The following is an 8,187-nucleotide window of genomic DNA, read 5'->3' as shown; positions in this document are numbered from 1 at the left end:
TCTAATAACTAAGAAAAGAAATCATGTGACTTAGTAACTAAGTAAATAAATCATGTGATTAGTAACTAAGTAAATAAATCATGTGACTAGTAACTAAGTAAATAAATCATGTGTCTAATAACTAAGAAAAGAAATCATGTGACTGTTTTAAAAAGACTAATAACTTTAAAGATGTACCACAATTAGTTGATGTTTTAAAAAGACTAATAACTTTAAAGATGTACCACAATTAGTTGATGTTTTAAAAAGACTAATAACTTTAAAGATGTACCAGAATTAGTTGATGTTTTAAAAAGACTAATAACTTTAAGGATGTACCACAATTAAAGTTTAAGAAGTAGAGCAAATATTCACTTGGGATATCACAATATCAACTTGATATCTGAAAGACTAACAATTCTAAAAGATGTAGTACAAAGACGATTTGATGGAATAGAAATGTTGACGGTCCTATAAATATGAAGTTGTAGAAAAGGAAAATTTTAAAATTAATATTTCCACTAAATTGGATGTTTAATCTTGCTCATCCAAGTGTAATAAACTCTAACTTTAACCTCTTATCCATGTGTGTGCATGTTTTTAGAAGAAAGATAATTTGAAACATCGAAACATAGTTGTTTGGAGCCTCGATTAAGGATAAATAAGAAGATAAACAGTAGACCAAGTATTGGTATCACGTTTGGACTATACAACTGTATTATGCTACCTCTCCTGATGTCTAACCACCTGTGGGTATAGTTTATTTTAAAAAAAAGTAACTATACTCGTTGGCGAGTTCTCCTAAATTACCTGGAGAAAATAATTCCATATAAAATAATAGTCTAGTCTACTTTAATTATAACAGTTGTACACTGTCGTAAATTGGTGTAGACCTACGTTATAAATGACGTTGCAACATTTTAACAACCTAGGACTAACGTAAAACCAAATCAACTTACTCGCACAAAGTAACCATTGTAGTTAACAAATTGACCGATTCACTCAACTGTTTTGTTGAAAAATGAACTACAACCACCACAACTACACACCTATTTGGTATTTATAATCTAGATCAGAATGTATGAGAAAGACGTGACGTCAACTTAGAACAAGCAACATAATTAAAAGTATAGCTTACAACAATACAAACAAAACATCTTATAACACGTGATGTACAGTTAAAATCTGAACTAATTTCTTGAAGTTTAGGGGGTTTCTGTCAGCGCTAGGTATTCCATTACAAGGCCTAGTAGGTTTTGTATCTATTAAACGTAAAAACTTTAACAAAGACATTAAATCACTTGGCTACCAAGCACCATTAAACGCAACGATTAGTTTTTTTTAAAAAAATTCCTGCTTTGTTTCTGGTATAAAATATGTTTATAAAATATATTTGTTTTATCTTGAAGAATATGTGTTTTAGAAACGAAGCATCTGTAGCTCTCACAATCGATTGATTTGCTTCTGGTCATTTTCATTGGTTAGTTGATTGAAGCATATAAACGTACAACCAATAAGAGAAGAGTTCAGAGAGCTAGGTAAACACCTTTGGAAGATTATTGACACTGACTAGGAGTCTACGAGTCAGCTAAGTCGCTTTCATCGACTCAATCATAACGAAAGTCGTTTGTTCTTTGATCGACGTTCAAAACAACACCGTGTGCGTCCAACGTCACGTGGTTAACCGACTTGCAGCAAAGTAAACGAAGCTAATGTCAGGAAGTTTATTCTGTAATAAGCTGTAAGAAGATCATTAAATACTTGTTAAGTGGAAAACATGAAAAACTTAAACTGCTTATCCTCGTGCAGGCATCTCTATGAGAAAGAGGCTCTAAGAACACGAATTTCTGTTTAATTGGGTTAAACTTTAAATCTCTTGTCATGTTACCACGAGTTTCATCTTTAGACTATTCTGTTTAATTGGGTTAAACTCTCAATCTCTTGTCGTGTTACTACGAGTTTCAGCTTTAGACTATTCTGTTTAATTGAATTAAACTTTCAATCTCTTGTCATGTTACCACGAGTTTCAGCTTTAGACTATTCTGTTTAATTGAATTAAACTTTCAATCTCTTGTCATGTTACCACGAGTTTCAGCTTTAGACTATTCTGTTTCATTGAGTTAAATTTTCAATCTCTTGTCATGTTACCACGAGTTTCAGCTTTAGACTATTCTGTTTCATTGAGTTAAATTTTCAATCTCTTGTCGTGTTACCACGAGTTTCAGCTTTAGACTATTCTGTTTAATTGAGTTAAACTTTCAATCTCTTGTCATGTTACCACGAGTTTCAGCTTTAGGCATACCTAAATACTTAGATTAATAATTTAAAATTTGATTTCATAAGAAGTATAGAGGATAATATATATATATAAATGTTTTTGAAATACCTGACTCTGAGAAGATTTAACTTTCTTTTGAATAATTACCCTGATATTCAAATAACGCATGAAGAATATTTAATAGAACTATAAAAAAGAGTAAGGGTGGGGGAGGCGATAATGTTTAGCATCACAAAAAACGGTAATTTATTACCATATCTAAAAACTACAATATTGGAGGGATGTGACTGCTTGACAAACATCCAGACAGTGTTAGGGATAGACTGTCTGTCTAGATATCCTTCAACTCGTTGTTCATTTAACCAGTGAACAATTTATGTATATATATATATATGTGTGTGTGCTTTGTTCTTTACAATGAATGCTGTAACAGGTAAAACATAACATATTGTGCAAGATGTGGACCCCACTGGTAATAAACGGTATGAAAGCTAACCAGTAACTTGAGGCATGAAAGAAACTAACGAAGAATGAGGACATTCGGGGGTGTGGTTGGCTAAACTGACACACCAGTTTCCTTTTTTTCCCACAAATGATTCGTCACACAATTAAAACAGCCGATGTATTAGCAAGTAAGAACCTAGTTAAAATATTAGATCTGGTCTTTTCACTTACTTCACTTACTTACTAGTCACCTGGTCTCTTTACCTAGTTACTAGTCACCCAATCTCTTTAGTTGCTTACTAGTCAACTGTTCTATTTACTTAGTTCTTATTCGCCTGATCTCTATTCTTAGTTATTAGTCACGTTATATCTTTTCTTAGTTATTAGTCACATTTTATTTTTTCTTAGTTATTAGTCACATTATATCTTCACTTAGTCATTGGTTTCTTTACTTAGTTATTAGTCACCTGGTCTCTTTACTTAGTTATTAGTCACCTGATCTCTATACTTAGTTATTAGTCACCTGGTCTATTTACTTAGTTATTAGTCATATTATCTCCTTTCTTAGTTATTAGTCACCTGATCTCTATATTTTGTTATTAGTCACCTGGTCTATTTTCTTAATTATTAGTCACCTGGTCTTTTTACTTAGTTCTTAGTCAGCTGGCTTCTTTACTTAGTGACTAGTCACCTGATCATTTTACTTAGTTCTTATTCACCTGATCTTTTTACTTAGTGACTAGTCACCTGGTCTCTTTACTTAGTTATTAGTCACCTGATCTCTTTAGTTAGCTACTAGTCCCATAATCTATTTACTTAGTTACTAGTCACTTGATCTTTTTTCTTATTTATCAGTCACATTATCTCTTTTCTTAGTTATTATTCACCTGATCTCTATACTTAGTTATTAGTCATATTATCTCTTTTCTTAGTTATTAGTCACTTGATCTCTATATTTTGTTATTAGTCATCTGGTCTATTTTCTTAATTATTAGTCACCTGGTCTTTTTACTTAGTTCTTAGTCAGCTGGCTTTTTTACTTAGTTACTAGTCACCTGGTCTCTTTACTTAGTTATTAGTCACCTGATCTCTTTAGTTAGCTACTAGTCCCATAATCTATTTACTTAGTTATTAGTCACATTATATCTTTTCTTGTTTATTAAATACATTATCTCTTTACTTAGTTACTAGTCACATGATTTCTTTACTTAGTTACTAGTCACATGATTTATTTACTTAGTTACTAGTCACATGATTTCTTTACTTAGTTACTAATCACATGATTTCTTTACTTAGTTACTAGTCACATGATTTCTTTACTTAGTTACTAGTCACATGATTTATTTACTTAGTTACTAATCACATGATTTCTTTACTTAGTTACTAGTCACATGATTTCTTTACTTAGTTACTAATCACATGATTTATTTACTTAGTTACTAAACTAATAACTTTAAAGATGTACCACAATTAGTCGATGTTTTAAAAAGACTAATAACTTTAAAGATGTACCACAATTAGTCAATGTTTTAAAAAGACTAATAACTTTAAAGATGTACCACAATTAGTCGATGCAAATGTATGAACATAGCCTTGCTGACAGAAGAGACAAGCAAATGTATGAACATAGCCTTGCTGACAGAAGGGACAAACAAATGTATGAACATAGCCTTGCTGACAGAAGAGACAAGCAAATGTATGAACATAGCCTTGCTGACAGAAGGGACAAACAAATGTATGAACATAGCCTTGCTGGCAGAAGAGACAAACAAATGTATGAACATAGTCTTGCTGACAGAAGAGACAAGCAAATGTATGAACAACGTTTGACAACTATAATTAAGAAAAAAAAAGAAGCTACAATTAGTTTTACAACATACCTTAGTTGTATTTGTGGATACACCCTTCGAATGTCATTTTGAACTGATTTTAATGATCAAAGAATATTTATCAATTACAAGATAATAAGATGAGGATAAGTTCAGAACTCCTAATGTAGTTGTTTTACTTCGCTTATTCAATTAATTACGAAGTATTCTATCAATAATTAAAATGGGAAAAAACATTTTTACATAAGAATTCTTTGATGTTATTGAACTCTTTACACAAAATTTCATAAGTACTATATAGTTTATATGCACGATGGAACAAAATTTTAATAAAGTTTTGTTTAAAATATTTGATATAAAACTTGCAAAATTATAATAAAAACCAAGAAATATTTATTTTATTTTATCTTATAGTATAATCTAAACTTGAAGACATTATTATTGTTACTAACCACAGGGCCCCCAGTAGCACAGCGGTATGTCTGCGGATTTACAACGCTAGCATCCGGGTTTCGATACCCGTGGTGGGCCGAGCACAGATAGCCCATTGTGTAGCTTTGTGCTTAACCTCAAATACACATCAAGAAATGGACGTCTGTCATCTTGTTGGTGTTTACTGTTCAAGTAAGTAAGCAACTGACCAGAGTTCTTACAGATGGTAAAACGTGTCATCCACATATCTACGGTAATAAAATAGTTTAAACTATAACACAGTAATACATTGGCTAAAAAGAGGGTGCTTGTTTAAAGTCCATAACAATACCATCAATCTGATCATAAAGATTGCAAGTCAGAAGAAAACGAGATTCATTAGTAGGAAAGTTCATCTAATTTAGAAATGATCCCATTGTCTGAGTTGTCAAATCGGCACAAATTAATACTAGAAATAAACGACCTTATAACTCTAAAACGTTATTTGTATTTAATTAGACACTCAACGTTTCGCTTTACAGCTTCTTCAGGAGCGTTCACTAAGACACAAACCAAAACCGACAGTACAAAGCTTCAAAAGCTTCTATACACCAATATGCACTACAGAAATTAAATAATGAGAAATCAGCACCTAATTCATAATATCGTCCAATAGTATGTTTGTTTACAGCGACTCAACATCAAAGCTGCCAAAATGAATATTGCTATCAAACATCCATTGTTGCATTCATTAGGAAAATTTTGTCTTTCAACTTGTATTCATTGGTCTAATGTTCAAGTATTGTTTTTTTTCTCTGTTTTATTATGTACCTTTGTAACTTGGCTTCCTTTGCATCAGTAGGATCACGCTGTAACTATATAAACTTGGCTGAATAATACTATCGTTTTACTCAGATTCTTCAAAGCTGTTAATTCCAATGTAATTATTAAAAGTGGTCAACGCTATTCCACTAATTCGAGCTTTAATATTACTAAACTATTTATCAGTATTAGACGAAATTGGTTGATGTCAGAGTAATTTTAAAAGTTCGTCAAACTTATTCGGAACACTGAATTTTAAACCATGAGCAAAACGTTTATTTACAATATCACTAAAAGTATATACCTTGAATAACTAGATTAGCTTGGATAAAGCTTGAATTGACAATAAAGAATTTCCATTGCGACCTATATTTGTTAGCATTGGAACTTCCAACCATGCTTTGGCTGGTTTTCTAGTTGAATTCTTGAATATGTTCACCAGCAATGAGTACACGCTGAAAGACAGTTTTTAATTTTCTGGTGAAATACAACAATTGAAGTTAGATAGCAATGTTCATTGTGCCAGCTTTGAAGTTGAATTGCCGTATAACGGAATACCTTTATAAATATATATATATACAGTCAAGTACTCATTTAATTTATAGCAACAACTCGGACAATGTCTTTTTCAGATAGCAACAAGAAGCTGAACAATGATTTTCTTAGATAGCAACAATAACTCGGACAATGTATTTCTTAGATAGCAACAACAAGTTGGACAATACCATTATAAACAAATATATATATATAGAGTCAAGTACTCATTTGATTTATAGCAACAACAAGTTGGACAATGTCTTTTTCAGATAGCAACAAGAAGCTGAACAATGATTTTCTTAGATAGCAACAATAACTCGGACAATGTATTTCTTAGATAGCAACAACAAGTTGGACAATGATTTTCTTAGATAGTAACAACAACTTGGACAATGATTTTCTTAGATAGCAACAACAACTTGGACAATGATTTTTCTTAGATAGCAACAACAAGTTGGACAATGATTTTCTTAGATAGCAAAAACAACTTGGACAATGTCTTTCTTAGATAGTAACAACAACTTGGACAATGATTTTCTTAGATAGCAACAACAACTTGGACAATGATTTTTTTTTAGATAGCAACAACAACTCGGACAGTGCCTTTCTTAGATCGTTTTTTTGTGAAGTTGATGACGTTTACTTCTGAGGAATCTCATTTTGTCCTAAACGGCAATTATTGTGATCAGATTGATGGTGTTGCTGTAGTTTTTACACTGGCGTCTTCTTTGGCCAATCTATTTTGTTATCATGAAAAATAATATTTGGAAAACTGTCAGCAATAGTTTAATCTGCTTCACTACCGGAGTTATGTTGATAACACATTTATCATCTTTAAGAACTCTGACCAAGATTCTCAATTTCTTGAATACTTGAACAGTAAACATAACAATATAAAATTCACTGTAAAAACCAGCAACATCACAAACATCACAATAATTCGGACAATACCATTATCAAAAATAAATATACAGTCAGGTACTCATTTGATTTATAACAACAACAACTCGGACAATGTATTTCTTTGATAGCAACAACAATTCGGACAATACCATTATAAAAATATATATATATATATATACAGTTAAGTACTCACTTAATTTATAGCAACAACAACTCGGACAATGTCTTTCTTAGATATCAACAACAACTGGGAGAATGCCTTTCTTAGATAGCAACAAGTTGGACAATGTCTTTCTTAGATAATGTTTTGTGAAGTTGATGACATTTACTTCTGAGGAATCTCATTTATTCTAAACGGCAATTATTATGATCAGATTGATCATAAAAGACTAATAATTTTCAATATGTACCACAATACCAAGTCGATGTTTTAAAAATACTAATAATATTAAAGATGTACCACAATACCAAGTCGATGTTTTAAAAATACTAATAATATTAAAGATGTACCACAATACCAAGTCGATGTTTTAAAAATACTAATAATATTAAAGATGTACCACAATACCAAGTCGATGTTTTAAAAATACTAATAACTCTAAAGATGTACCACAATTAGTCAATGTTTTAAAAATGTTTGTCTCTTCTGTCAGCAAGGCTATGTTCATACATTTGCTTGTCTCTTCTGTCAGCAAGACTATGTTCATACAGTTGCTTGTCCCTTCTGTCAGCAAGGCTATGTTCATACATTTGCTTGTCTCTTCTGTCAGCAAGACTATGTTCATACATTTGTTTGTCTCTTCTGTCAGCAAGGCTATGTTCATACATTTGCTTGTCTCTTCTGTCAGCAAGACTATGTTCATACATTTGTTTGTCTCTTCTGTCAGCAAGGCTATGTTCATACATTTGCTTGTCTCTTCTGTCAGCAAGACTATGTTCATACATTTGTTTGTCTCTTCTGTCAGCAAGGCTATGTTCATACAT

General features: G+C 31.6%; 1 protein-coding gene across 1 annotated transcript in view; it reads left to right on the top strand.

The window, feature by feature from the left end:
• The first annotated feature begins 1,596 nt into the window (after nucleotides 1-1,596).
• The window catches only part of LOC106473480 (hematopoietically-expressed homeobox protein hhex-like), a 30,377-nt gene continuing 23,786 nt past the window's right edge, over nucleotides 1,597-8,187 (top strand). The window contains exon 1 of the mRNA XM_022401904.1: nucleotides 1,597-1,693. The gene's annotated coding sequence lies outside the window, so the exon portion shown is untranslated. The remainder of the gene's footprint in view (nucleotides 1,694-8,187) is intronic.

Source organism: Limulus polyphemus, unplaced genomic scaffold, assembly GCF_000517525.1.
Source record: "Limulus polyphemus unplaced genomic scaffold, Limulus_polyphemus-2.1.2 Scaffold6209, whole genome shotgun sequence".
Taxonomy (NCBI): domain Eukaryota; kingdom Metazoa; phylum Arthropoda; class Merostomata; order Xiphosura; family Limulidae; genus Limulus; species Limulus polyphemus.
The sequence above is the reverse complement of the archived record's forward strand: the minus strand, read 5'-3'. Positions and strand labels throughout refer to the sequence as shown.